This window comes from Ischnura elegans, chromosome 10 (genome assembly GCF_921293095.1).
Source record: "Ischnura elegans chromosome 10, ioIscEleg1.1, whole genome shotgun sequence".
NCBI lineage: Eukaryota > Metazoa > Arthropoda > Insecta > Odonata > Coenagrionidae > Ischnura > Ischnura elegans.
This window is the reverse complement of record NC_060255.1, coordinates 91,228,930-91,242,590: the sequence shown is the minus strand read 5'-3', so window position 1 is coordinate 91,242,590 and position 13,661 is coordinate 91,228,930. Positions and strand designations below refer to the sequence as shown.

Below are 13,661 nucleotides of genomic sequence, written 5' to 3'. Positions count from 1 at the left end.
GTGCGGTGTTGCCAAGCGTAATGTAACGGGTTGAATTAAATCGCTACCGAGCATCGGCTGCCGAGCTGGCTAGTAGCATACTAAGTAGCTCTTAGTAGCTCACTTAATAGAATCCATGAATACCATATCATAGTAAGCGACTAAAAGGTCTTAGTAGCCGACTAAGGTAGTCACCCTACCTGCGTGTTTTAGCGGAAATCTATGAATACGGCCGTAAGTTTCTACGGTAACCATATGGCGGCAATTTTTCAAGATTGGTGCAGAGCTTTTTCATTCACTGAAATGAATAGCTTTCCCTCAACTGCCATGAAGGATATCAAAATGAGTTAAATAATATACGCAGAAAATCCAGCTTTGGCGATGAATACATCTCTGGAATGATACTTTTAAAATCACTCGAATTGGTTTCGAAGTGACTTGAGGGCAATTTGGAAGCTCAGCGTGGATAAGATATCGTCTCCATGGCAACCAGATAAATTCACAGTCTTTGCTGATAACAAGCCTTCCTTTATCCTTCCCACTTCTTCGTTGAAGTTTTCACCTCCCCCGCCTCCCTCTCTACCCTCCACTTTAGATAAATTTGGACAGATAAATGATTAAATACGAAGCTTAGGAGAGTATATATCATTTTGGAATCCAGGTTGAGCTTGTCCAGACGTCTTCTTCCGTAGCATCTCACCATATGATTGCTGTAAGTTTCAATACCTTATAGAAAGTTATGCACTAGACTCGAGTAAATTGTGATATTTTTCCATTTATTCTGGAAGATCTCAGGGTGTAATAGAACTTAACTTGACCTAAGTCAATTTGCATTTACGGTCTCTAAAATTTGGTGCTAAAATAGTCTTGTGCTTGTCTAGTTTGGCCTTAGTTTGTGTTTGGCCTTGGACAAGCCAATAAGGGAAATATTCAACCAATCACACCTCTATTCACGATTGAATAATGACATCACTTCCGGTGGACTATCGATAGGCGTAAATGTTTTCCTTGCTGAACTTGGCGATGGAGAAACATATTTGAGATTTCCACAGTTATTGCTTTCGCCAAGTTGTGTTATGCCACTTTCAAATTTTTTGAACTAGCAAACAAGCTGTTCCAGCTCTCAAACTACATAATCACGATAAGTTAAGCCCTTGAATACGAAACTAAGAACTTGTTTCCCTTTTCAGAATTAAACACTTTAACAGAGATGAAAATCAAAAGGAGAGGAAAACATCTCAACAAAACTACTGACTGAGTAAGTAAAAATGCTGCTAATCTACTCTAGTCATAAACTGAAATACGAGCGTTAGGTTCTGTTCTGAGAGTCATCGGAGGGGTAAACATAGATCGCATATTTTTTCCCGTAACTTTAGTGATTTACTTTCTTTTCCTGTTATACATAATGGCACCTAATAAATTTATGTATTTTTCTATCATACTGAATTACCCTAATATGGTTTAGAAATGAACCGATGTATGTCATATGTGTTCGTTTCGTTTATTAAGAACAATTTGAACTAAATGAAATCCTCAACACGTGAAGAAGCAATGCGTTCATTGCAAAATTAACGATTACGGGCTGAGGAAGCGAAACATTTTCGTAGTATACATTTTTATCGCTGCATATTTCTCGGATTTTCTTTAATGTCAGAACAATGCAGAGATCAGACCATCGCAGCTGAAACCTTTGTTCTAACATTACACATTTTGACATCTAACTAATTTGAGAAGCGGTTATCAAAATATAATTCCTCATGACAAAATAACAAGGAAGATATTAGATTTGTAATTACTTACAATCTCTAAAATTTTATGACAATATATTGTAATTTTAAGGCATAAATTAAAAAAGGAATTTATTTTCATACATAATGAAAATCGAGCGGTCCGCACAGTTTTGCATTTTCTCTCCAATCACAATTATTTTGCCCTGTAAAACATTAACATAATTTTAAATTATGACCAACATTCTACCTCATTTTTAAGGAAAGAAACTTGAAATTTACATTTATTCTTATCTTAAATCGGTTTAAATAACATATATTTCAGGACGTAATATTCATTTGAATCACATGAGACAACATATAAATGATTTATCTCAAGCTGAAATCCCACCATTTTAAACACAAATTAGTGAAAAGATATTACAAGATATATCTTACGAACACAGCTGCTAATCGTAGAAGACAATAGAATGAAAGTAAAAAGTTCTGCAAGTCTCAAAGTTTCCAATAATTTTAACATAGTAAACAATACCTAAATTTTATGTCTATATTATAAGCGGTAATACATTTTGAATCCAGTAGACGAATCGTCTTCATGAAGTTCAATTCCTCTCTTATGGGAATAAGGCGTTTAGCTAATTGGAGTGAAAGCCGCACCGAAAATTTTTCAGCCAACAAATGTGTGACTCCACTGATAAATCTTCAAATCATACAGTTCTAGTGGATTGCGCTGTCCATGGTTTTAAGTAACGCATTACGGTTGTCTGCCTAACAAGATCTTGATTTTTTATCCCAACAAAGGCACTTATTGCACCTAAAGAAGTTTCCTCATTAAATAAAAATACTTGGCGATTTCTTGACTCAAGGAAGATATTCGTCCCTTAATGTTCAAATTGAGGTAAGAAATTATTTTCTGCATGAAGAGATATACTTTTTGGCCCTCCAATCAGTGGCAAATGATAATGTGCAATATGGATTGATAGCGTGAATTTCAAGGGATATTAGACGGGGATGACACCGTGTCAATCACTGTAAATTAAAAAATTGAATGTTTTATTGGCGCCTCGTTTTGAAATCGGATTATCACTTGCATCTGATGTCCTCCAAAGGCCCTCTTTTTATCTATCTCATCAATCCAGCCTCAAGTTTCATTTTCTCTGGACGAGATACGCCACGCGTTTCATCTCGGGCCAATTGCTTCTGATAATGCCGACGATGCGATGACGGCGCCAGTGTCAACATATCTAATCTTTATACAATTGACAAAATATTTTATTTTTTTCTAAACGACTTCACTTCAATATTACCACATTAGACTTGGAGGCAATTTTGTTTTGTAAGATCTTACATTTTTCCCGGCGTGCCGCAGCGTATATAGATCAGAAAGGTTTTTTCGGGTTTTCCACGGGGTAATTGGCTGCATTACTCAAGCAGTTTCGAAGAAGGATTTGTCCTTCATCCCCATCGGATCTTCTGACTAACGTTCAGAAGATCAGGTCAAGAACATTATTCAGAAGATCCCCTGACGAAGAAATGCTGGTCGTTCTTCGAAACGTCGGGAGATTTGCAGCCAATTATTGGGGCGATTTCGTGACTAAAAAACCAACTCTCTAAAAATGTTTAACCATTTTTGCTATGAATATGCATTGAGTTTTTTTCTCTCCCTCGACCTCTGTGCTTGACGTTGATTTGTGTCTCGGAGTTCAAGTCTTGAATAATTTAAATGCAAAAATTTGCCATTTCGCTGTATTTATACACCATCGCCATGAATGAATATGAGTACATAAATTTTATACAAATAGGTATTAAAGGTTACCACAATGTTATTATTATTTTTTGCTGTAAAAAATATTGGAATGGCCTTTTATGCCTTTATGTATCAAATTCATCTACTAATATTCATTCATAGCCCTTATGAAGGTATATAATTATTCTAGGGACACCTGGACCCCCCAAACCAATTAAATGTATTTTTACCCTAAATTAACCAATGTATTCTATAGCCTTGTAAGTTATATAAAAAAAGCTCCCGACGACCCATCAATTGGGTATTGTCTAAGTGCCAAAATAGCATTAAATGTGATTGATAGAGATAAAAATGTTCACACTTTCCCCGAATGAATTCCACTCACAAAGGTCCAAGCTGCAATGCTACATGCTTATAGGTGAAGGACATAATTTTACCCCCCGGGTCGAGCCCCCTCGTCCTGACTACGCCCCTGATGTGGCTTGAGCCCTCCTTTCACCGTTTCAGCCTTCACTGCAAGTTGAAACACTGCGTGAGATAATTAATTCCTTTCCATGGTGAAACAAAACTCAGTACTATTCCATAAACTTTTATTTTAACAGTCTACTAGTTTCGACGTTTATACCGTCATTATCAAGACTAGGTTAGTCTTCATAATGACGTCTAATAAAACCGTTGACAACAGTTTCACCAGTGATCCTCTTTGCGTCTCCTAGTGGACCTGAAGACGAAACCCGACACGTTGCAACCAAAAATATGGAATAATATGTTTGTCTTGTTCGATCCAATTATGCTTGGGCACTATTTGTACTTGACCTCTCTGCGGTAAATGTTTTGATTACTGCCAACCTGGCATTAGTTTTTTTAATTAATAGATACAATAATAATAAATTCTTTTGCTTGAACACGGGCAAAATTATCATTGATTGTCAAGGGAAAAAAGTCCTCGGTTCACCTCTTAAATACATCTGTTCTAAACAACTGGAGCAAGGTCAGTCTTGATAATGACGGTAAAATAACGATATGACGATAAAAGTTTGTAGAATAGTACTGAGTTTTGTTTCACCATGAACATTTCATCGTTCCACCAAGTAACGCCCAAATCAGTTGATTTTAATTCCTTTCCATTGCAGGAGAAATTGGCTTGTCCGCACTCCTGCTTCTCTCTAGAGCCATGGATGACGCGGAGCCCCGCCCACAGGAAGGCAACTCACCCCTATCTGGGACGCTTACCCTCGACCAGGCCAAGGCGTTGGAGAGCCAGTCAGCGGATCTAGATGACGCGGCCAAGGCGGACGGATGTCACGCATACGAGGACTACCTCCTGGACGGTCTATCTTTGTATGCAGTGAAGAGCAAATCTTTTTGCCATCCCAGTTACCGGAACTAATCCCTTCGCCCATGATTACTTCCTCGACCCCACCAATGCCTTCGTTCCTCACTCTCCGGACGATGTGACGTCGGTTCTCCAACAAATTTTCGGTGTCCCCGTCTTCCCAAGCTATCGACTTCAAACAATCTCCAGGGTCATCTTTATGCGAGTCTGGCATCGTGGAATACCGCAGCGGGAGCAGTTTGACGATGGCGAATCGTGGCTGCTTCTTATCGCAAGGTCGATTGCTCCTTGGCTATGGCCATTGAAAGTTCGACTTTATATTACGTCAGCCCTGCCTCACCAAATGCAACGACTTAAGCCGTGACAAAGTCGAGACATAAAAACGAAAGGTTGGTGAAGATTTTATTTGTATTGTAGACCGATGTAAACAGAGAGAGGATATATATCGAGCAGAGGATGCCTTTCTCGCTGCTTCTTACTTTTCCGCGGAGTGAATGACGATTTTCCATTTATTCAGTTGCACTGCGTCTAATAAAACCGTTGACAACAGTTTCGTCAGTGATCCTCTTTGCGTCTCCTGGTGGACCTGAAGACGAAACTCGACACGGTGCAACCGAAAAAATGGAATAATATGTTTGTCTTGTTCGATCCAATTATGCTTGAGCACTATTCGTACTTGACTTCTCTTCGGTAAATGTTTTGATTACTACCAACCTGGTATTAGTTTTTTTAACTAATAAATACAATAATAATAAATTCTTTTGCTTGAACACAGACACAATTATCATTGACGAGCGTGTTGCGCCCGCTCCCAGCGGGCTTCCCCCGCTCTTTTCAATGCAGGTCCACAGAGGGATAGGCGCGTTTCTAATTTTAAAATGTAGAAAAAAAGGCAGGGTCCTATGTACAAATTTAATTGGAAGTTCATGTACAAATTAAGGTCAGAGGATCTCTTTAAACACAACATTGGATGTAATTACACTATCCTCTGTTAAACGCACATGATGACTCATACTTACGTATCAACAGGAGACTTGAATGTGGAATCGGCCGCATTTTGATAAAAGTTATTTAAATAATATGAAATATTGAGTGTGCCGTTAACGTCAGGAATATTTACCGGTTTTTTTATTTTTGTTTTTTTTAATATTTAAAAACCAATTTTAGGAAACAATAGCAATATTTAGGAATTAAGATATGCCGTCGCATGTTCTCTGGTAAATTATGTGCATTTTGGTACCTCATTTGTAGAGTTTGGTTGCGTATAAGTTGAGAAAAAGGTATCTATATAGTAAGAATTATCATTAATTGTCAAGGGAAAAAAGTCCTCAGTGCACCTCTTAAATACATCTGTTCCAAACTACTCGAGCAATCTGAGGAAGTAGCCTCCCAGTCTGCAGTGGCTCCCTCACTGATTAGCGTAAAAGTTGTGTAACGCTCTGCTCGCTCGTAGCTCTTTTCTTGTTTAGAATATTGAATAGACCAATGCTCTGAGAGAAAACAATATTTAAATCTCCTCTTTGCATGACCCAAGGCCAACACGATACCGCTCGGATATAAGCGGCCTATCAGCCACCCTTAGCACTCTGATCCGAGCCATGCAGACGAGGCAGCAGCGAAGCATTCCAGCCGGCGGCGAGGGGCCAGCGACCTCAGGAATAATATTCCAGTATTCGAGCAATCATCCGGCCTCTAAAAGGTGCGAATAGATAAAAAATGTGTGTTTTAGTCCTGAGAATCGATTTCTGCGGAGTGCCGGCTCATGCATCCCTTGGATTTTAGGCAAATTGAGAGAAAAGAATAGTTTTTCGCTATTGTAAAAGAAGAATTTATAAGCAATTCTTTATGGTTTCAATCAACCCTAAGGTTTTCTTACATACCTGAAAGTAAAGGCATGAAATACGTGCATCACATAAACAATCGCGGAATTGCAAATCGCAATCATTGAGAATGAATGTCCGATTTTACGATTAATTGATTCGGAGCCATTAATTAGTTGTGTCTTACCCTCTGTATATACATGCCCTCTTACGCTCACATCTTGGTGAACTGGTGCTTTTCAATCTTTACAGATTAACGCCTGCCGAACGAGTCTTCAAGCACGGCGGCCGTTGAAAGCAGCCGGCGAAGGGGAATCCACGGAACAGCAGCTGCGCCGCGGGGCTGACGAAATCACGAGCCGAGCATTTGAGCATCATAGTCAGGGAGCGATTGACTATTGAGGTCGATTGCGCCCACGATTCCATCGCCTCTCTGCTCTCTCTACGCTCTAATTCCATTGCGTCAGACCGCTATGAGGATGATCCTGAGGATTGTGTGGAGTCGATAACCAAGAAAGACGAGGACACCGAGGCTTTGTTGGAGAAGAGAGGCTGTAGAGCGAAGGCGTTGATGGGGTGGAAGAAGTACTCCATGGCTAAGGTGGCTATAGAAGTTCCGTTCACTGATTTGGCAGGAAGAATTGTACTGTACACTACGAGTGACAACAGAAAACTAAAAGCTTCCTACCGTTCTTAAATCACAAATTAGGATAGCTGTTTGGTTTCGGAAGTGAAATTCGTGAATTTCAAGAAAAATAACTATGGCGACAGCCCGGTGGCCCACTTGACTATTATTCCTTAGCACCCCCCAAGTGTGTGAGAGGATTGGAAAAGCCCAAGGGAACTCTAGAAGTATTTTGTAGAATGTTCTCTGCTGTATGTAAACCCTGAAGAGTCGACATGCTTTACGTTATCAGCGGACAATCTCAGAACAATGACTTTCACTCGGTATTGAGAAATTACCTCAGAGCTTCTATTTGCCATTATTTGCAAAAAGTATCGCCGAAAAACATGGGGAAAGATGGAAAAGTATACAAATAAAAATGATCTAGATATCCATGGGGTAGGTGTTATGGTTCCAGGAGCGAGGCCCTGGAAAACTTTGTACCTGATTTCGAGGTCATATTTCAGCTAGATCGTAAGGATTTCACTTGGTTGTACCCGCTCTCAACTTCCACGACCCCGGGTAACCTGGAGCAGACTCTGGACTGTGTTTACGAGTCCAAAGCGCTAAAATTAGCCATGAATCCTTAAGTCGGAGGCCATTTCTCAAAAAATGGCAATTTCTTATCTATCCTGCGTTCATAGGACGATGGCGGACTATTTTTTCCGCTTGGCTCTTAAACGAAGCAAAAAACTTTAGAGTATTTCTCGTAATATTTCTTTTGGAGAATGGATACGAGGAAGTTTGAAAGTTTTTCGACGAACTATTGCTTTCCATTGCTCAAATGTCGACATCGAATGGTGAAGAGAAATTATACGAAAAAACTCAACCCAAGCCGTGCCGCTGGTAAACTTTAAAAAAACGGTGGCTTTCCTAGCTTTTAAGTTAGTAAGGAAGGGAAGAAGAAGAACACGTTGAAAATTATATTCCATCTCGGATTGCGAATGCTGGGCCATGATAGGCGAATTTTCTCATTGCCCTACAACAAAGGAATATTGTGGACATCCAAACGTCTCAGGCTAGTCCCACCTCTCGGTTAAATTTCTCCAATCTAAGAAGACCTAGGCCTTCAAAATTATATGAAGGTGACTGACTCCAAGGTATAAGTTGTACATCCGCATGTAGTAAATGTCATCTTTTGGCATGATGCCGTTCAACTAACTCTTTATCGCACCAAGCCATTTATTTGGCATGGTCGCGCATAACAAGTTACGTTCATTTTAACGTAGCGCCAATTCTCTTGACCCACGGCGAATAATTCTTCATATTGACCTTCTCAGGGGAAAAACTTCGGGTAAATATCGCCAAGGCCTAAATCATACACGTACTTATGCCGAATGCTATTTAGATGTTTGTTATCGTATTACCTGAATTATTCGTGCGTGTGATTTTCCCATTCCATCGGCCGACAACAAAGTCGAACTTTAGATATTTAACTCTCGTAGGCTAACGCCGGAGGGCTATCTTCTCTTAGTGAACATAAATCAACATTAAAATATAATAATATATAAATATATAATAAGAATAATCCGTCTTCCAATAAAAAACGCATTGCGTTGACTAAAACAAAGGCTCGTTCTGACACTCGCTTTTACCTAATGTCATTTTGATGCAAATCCTTGCGTAAACAGCATTCCTTCTCTTAACGAAAAATCACTCTGCAATCCAAATACATAGCCAACTTCATTATTTAGTATGCCTCAGCATTACCTTGAGGGCCTCCCTTCTCCTCGCGAACTCACTTCCGTCTAATTAGGACTGCCTTTTTATTGACGACTTAAGGTGACTGACGCCTAGTGCCAAATCGGATATTCTTATATAATTGACACCATGGTGTTGGCATGTTCCGGAATACTTAGCAATCCTCATCTCAACGATATTCACATTCTTTTTTCCCACTAGTCTTAATCTGATATTGTGCCATCTAAGGCAATGATCTTATACCGTTCCATCAAAGATAGTCACCACAATGATTGCTTCGCCACTAGCGGCCTATCTCCTCTTAGCGAACACACTTCAAACAGAAAAAAAGAAAATATAAATAATCCATCTTCCAATAAAAACGCACTGAAAAGACTAAAACCTTGGGTTCATTTAGACATGGTCGCATGTAGTTAGTACTATTTTGTTGCATATTCCTGCATTGCCAGCATTCCTTCTCTATACCAAAATCCATTCTGCAACGCAACAACATAGCCAACTGAATTCTCTAGTATATAATACCTCAGCCCTACCCTGAGGGCCTTCCTCCTCTTCGCCATCTTACTCCCATCTAATTAGGTCTAGCTCCTTATTGACGCTTAAACACTTTGAGACCGAGCGTCATCTGTAGATGACGCGCCGAACTCCGCCAAGATCTGAGCGTCATAAATATATGACGGCCGACTACGCTACTAAAACATTTTCGGATCTGGGCAGAGTTAAAAAGGTGACTGACGCCTAGTGCCAAATCGGATACTCTTATATAATTGACACCATGGTGTTGGCATGTTCCGGAATACTTAGCCATCCTCATCTGAACGATATTCCTATTCTTTTTTCCCACTGGTCTTAATCTGATATTGTGCTATCTAAGTCAATGATCTTATACTGTTCCATGAAAGATAGTCACCACAATGATTGCTTCGCCCCTAGCGGCCTGTCTCCTCTTAGCGAACATACTTCAAACAGAAAAAAAAGAAAAAATAAATAATCCATCTTCCAACAAAAACGCACTGAAAAGACTAAAACCTTGGGTTCATTTAGACACAGTCGCATGTACTGAGTGCTATTTTGTTGCATATTCTTGCATTGCCAGCATCTATACCAAAAATCATTATGCAACATAGCCAACTTAATTCGTGACTAACACCTGGTGCCAAATCTGATACTCTTATATAATTGACACCTTAGTGTTGTCATGTTCCGGAATACTAAGCAATCCTCATCTCGCCAATATTCCCATTCTTTTTTCCCACAACAAAGTCTTAATCTGATACTGTGTCATCTAAGACAATGAACTTATACCGTTCTGTGTAAAGTGATCACAACAATGATTTCTTCGCCACTAGCGGCCTATGTCCTCTTTGCGAACATACTTCAAAAATAAAAAAATAAAATATAAATAATCCATCTTCCAATAAAAACGCATTGAGGTGACTAAAACCAAGGGCTCAATTAGGCACTCTCAAGTTGGTAACGAATGCCATTTGGTTGCATATTCTTGCGTTACCGGCATTCCTTTAGTAAACTAAAAATCCATAATTCAATGCAACAAAATAGCCAAAATAATTCTGTACCATGCATACCACGTCAGCCTTACCCAATAGGCCGTCCTCTTCGTGATCTAACTCCAGTCTGATTCGGACTGTCTCCGTATTGACGTTTTAAGGTGACTGATACCGAGGACCAAATCTGATACTCTTACATATTTGACTCCGTGGTGTTAGCGTGTTCCGGAATACTCACCAATCCTTTCCTTAAAGAAATGTCAATTCTCTTGTACCACAACAAAGTCTTCATCTGATATTGTACGTGCTCGAAAAATGAACTTATTCCGGCCTATGTAAGGTAGTCCCTTCAATGATTTCTTCGCTTGGTTGTGACACCAAGGGATGAAATTGACACTCGCACGTACCGAATGCCATTCCGTTGCATATTCTTGCAGAATCAGCATTCCTTGTTGAAATAAAAATCTAATCTGCAATCCAACAACATAGCCAACTCAATTCTCTACTCTACCTACCTCAGCCTGTACTTTAACCTTACCCAAGGGACCTTACTTCTCTTCGCGACCTTATCCAGTCTAATTGCGACTGCTTCTTTATTGACACTTTAAGTTGACTTATACCTAGGAAAAATCTGATACTCTCACATATTTTATACCGTGGTGCTGGAATACTTAGCAATCCTTATCTTAACGAAATTTCCATTCTCTTGCCCTACAACAAAGTCTTATTCTAATACTGTGCCTTCTTAGGCTATGAGCTTATTTCGATCTATGTAAGGTAGTCACTTCAATGATTTCTTCGTTGGCATTTACGTGCATATAAAGCATCTCTTTTCCAAATGGCATTGCCGTTCTCTCGACCCGCAACAAAATCCAAATGCCTGCATTGTGCCCTGAAATTTATACACACGGTTAAACCGAATTTCGCACTTGGAATTCTGTCGAATAGCCAGTACTCTTTGTACAATTTCATATCAGGCCTGGAGTGATGATGAAATTAAAATATTCTTCGTTGCATTCATAAAAATGTCATGTCTTGAAGAGTTCGTGGTGAAAGATTTATTGAGAAGCAACTGTTTCCCTTATCCATGAATGCCCATTCACGAGGATATTCTCCCAGTATTAATAATTTGACTGCTAAGTTTAGAGAATCCGATGAAAGATTCTCAATTCTAAATGTTGTCATCAAGACCACTCATGTTGACAATCAATGTTTGACCAGCAATTAATCAATGCAGAGAGCAGTGGAGATTTACCACAGAAATGTGCGTGACACGGAACAAAACACTTATCTACCTGTATTTATTTCCATTCCCTTCTTCCTCGATTTCAAACGCTTCCGTCTCCTAAGAGCATATCTACGAGGCATTCTATTTTCTCAATTATATTGCTTGCTACAAAGCATTCCATTTTCTCAATTATATTGCTTGATACGAAGCAAAGAGCTCTAAATACGTCTTTTAATTCTTAGGTTCCTTGGAATTCACCTGGCTATCTTTTGGAGCGGTCACAATTTAACAAAGACATTCTATGAATGAAACTATGCGACGGCACCTTTGCTAGACGGCAAACAGTATCAATCTCGCTTAAATAATATCCTCGCGAGGTGTCAATCGCATTTCAATTTACACTCACTTCGCGGAACAGACCAACGCCAAGTACCGAGCATGGATTTTCACTACCCTTGCTGTCGAACTACCTTTGGTAAATTCAATTATTGATAAGGGCGCGCTGGACCTTGGTGCGAACTGTTAAGCTTGCAAGATGGCACAAACCTGAGTCCTGAGTCCAGTTCAGAGTCCTGCGTCATTTAGAGTACATGCATAGCCGAGTCAATGGCAGGTTAGATCCCAAACATATGTAAGGATACTCGCGGATTTTTCCCAAGCATTTTAATACAGACTCAAAGTTTATCGGTATTTTGGAGAAACTATCCAAGCAAACTTCTCCAAGGATGTAGCAAAATCTGGTTGCTCTGTTGGGGTAAATTCTACTAAAAAATTGCTGGTATCCATGAAATAGAAACAGAAGTGTTAACAAAAAGATTATTTTGAATGATAAGATGGAATAGACGAATAAATTGCTGTTTTTCTATATTTTTCACCATCGGATATAGTTTCCAGGATTTGTTGTTTTCCTTAAGAATCGTCTTCAAGAAGTTATCTCGGCTCAAAAACGTTCCGTCCTGCTGTGTTTGAGAACCCCTGACATAATGGAGTCCTCTTAAAATTCTCGAGTCGAGGTTCGAAATGCCGATCCTAATGGACGCCCTTACCAGAGAAAACTATTTGAAGAAGAATGTTACTATTTATTGTACAGTAAAGTTCACACATTATTCTCTGACGAAATGTAAATAAATCTCTGTTTCTTGGTTCGAAATTTATGATTCATTCAATTGATAGTTCCGTTTACCTTTACTCTTGGACTAACCCACTATTAATGGGCCAAAATTGGTACACCACCAGAGTTGTCATGGTGCTGGAACGCGCCGTAACGCCGTTCCGGCACTGGTTAGAAAAGACATAATAGTCAAATAACACTATATCAATTTTGGTGTCTCAAAATTTAATGTATATGTACACATTCGCACCCAAAAAAAGCTTTTTGTAATAAAATTTTAATAATAACTTTAAATTTAAAAAAAACACATGGATAAGTAACACTTGTAAAATAAAGTAATGGAAAATTCGTCCCGGCACTGCTAATTTTGCCATGACGTCACTGGACACCACAAATAGTTTTACAATGTAATATCTCAATTTGTATGCAGAGAGCGTAAAAACTTCAAGAATTTATAGAGTGTTAGTACCGATTCATCCACTCGATACTGATCCAATACGTTATAAAACGATAATTCTGGATTCAAATGTGGCCATTAGGTATATTTGTTAATGGAAGGAAAGTAAGTATTGTATTAAGTGCTGTAGGTATACAATAATGATGAAACTTCAACGCTGCCATTGATTTATTTTAAAGGAATCCACAAGTAAGGTACCTACGATTTATTTTCTTTTTGTTTTCTTAAGTCTTGTTTAAACGATACATTTATCTGCCTGCCTAAATAAAATTAATAATAAAAATTGCACACATGTACATATACCCAAAATGGCAAGCACGAATGCTTATCCATATAATAGCCCCCGTTCTATTTTTGCGAATGTATCCAAGCAAATGCCCTGC

General features: G+C 39.1%; 1 long non-coding RNA gene across 1 annotated transcript; it reads left to right on the top strand.

The window, feature by feature from the left end:
- The first annotated feature begins 603 nt into the window (after positions 1-603).
- LOC124166800 lies at positions 604-12,876 on the top strand. The gene is made up of 5 exons (XR_006866516.1): positions 604-691; positions 1,170-1,237; positions 4,587-5,178; positions 6,324-6,488; positions 6,862-12,876. It is a non-coding gene; the product is annotated as an uncharacterized LOC124166800 (long non-coding RNA).
- Positions 12,877-13,661: the final 785 nt, after the last annotated feature.